The 744-nt window shown below is 48.5% G+C and overlaps 1 protein-coding gene across 1 annotated transcript in view; it reads right to left on the bottom strand.

Annotated features, from left to right (window-relative positions):
- LOC119586606 overlaps positions 1-744 on the bottom strand; it is a 19,287-nt gene that overhangs the window by 2,091 nt on the left and 16,452 nt on the right. The window lies entirely within an intron of this gene.

The raw sequence follows: 744 nt of genomic DNA, 5'->3' as shown, positions 1-744 counted from the left end.
CAGAAGTGTCCCCGCAATACATGTCCAAGGAACATGTTACAGGATAGCTACTTTGATGAGCAGGAACTGCAACATACATTGACCAGAGCGACGACCTGGTTGAGGGCATCTACGTAGGCGCCGTGGCAGCTCTCCCCCATGTGAACAAGTTCCTCAGGGGCCATCAGGGCCCCCGAGCGCTTCCCCTGTGGCACCCACGAGCGCGAGAAGGTGATCTGGGCCGGTGGGGCCCACCGCACGCACACCACCAGCACCAAACACTTGCAGCTTGGCATCAGACCTCGGAGGACTGAATGGGACGGTTGGAACCGGGGAAGGAGCTGAAGCGGCAGGAACTGTGATGGAGGCGGCCACTGCGCGCCCTTTATACCGGCCCAGACACACGCCCACGCCCTTTCGACACTCGAAAGATAGAAGAAATGATAATGAAGAGAGCGTCTGTGCAGTGAAGATATTGTCATTGTAGAAATTGCAAGGGATCGGGATTGAAAAACATTAATAATGATTACGGATCACATCAAACGTAGAAAAAAGCACGCCTTTCTCCTGTCATAAAACACAAAATGGTTTCCTTACTGTATCTTTATTGCATTTCAGTCTTGGAGTGAAGAGCACAGAATGAATGGTTATTCCAGTGGGTTTGAAACATTGAGTTATAGTCACACCTTGCCATGAAAGTTAAATCCGTTATAAGATATTTTCATTTAAATGTTAAACTTACTTCTCTTGGCTTTAATTTTTCGA

The sequence above is a fragment of the Penaeus monodon genome, chromosome 21 (assembly GCF_015228065.2).
Source record: "Penaeus monodon isolate SGIC_2016 chromosome 21, NSTDA_Pmon_1, whole genome shotgun sequence".
NCBI classification, from domain to species: Eukaryota; Metazoa; Arthropoda; class Malacostraca; order Decapoda; family Penaeidae; genus Penaeus; species Penaeus monodon.
This window is presented reverse-complemented; position numbering and strand designations above follow the sequence as displayed.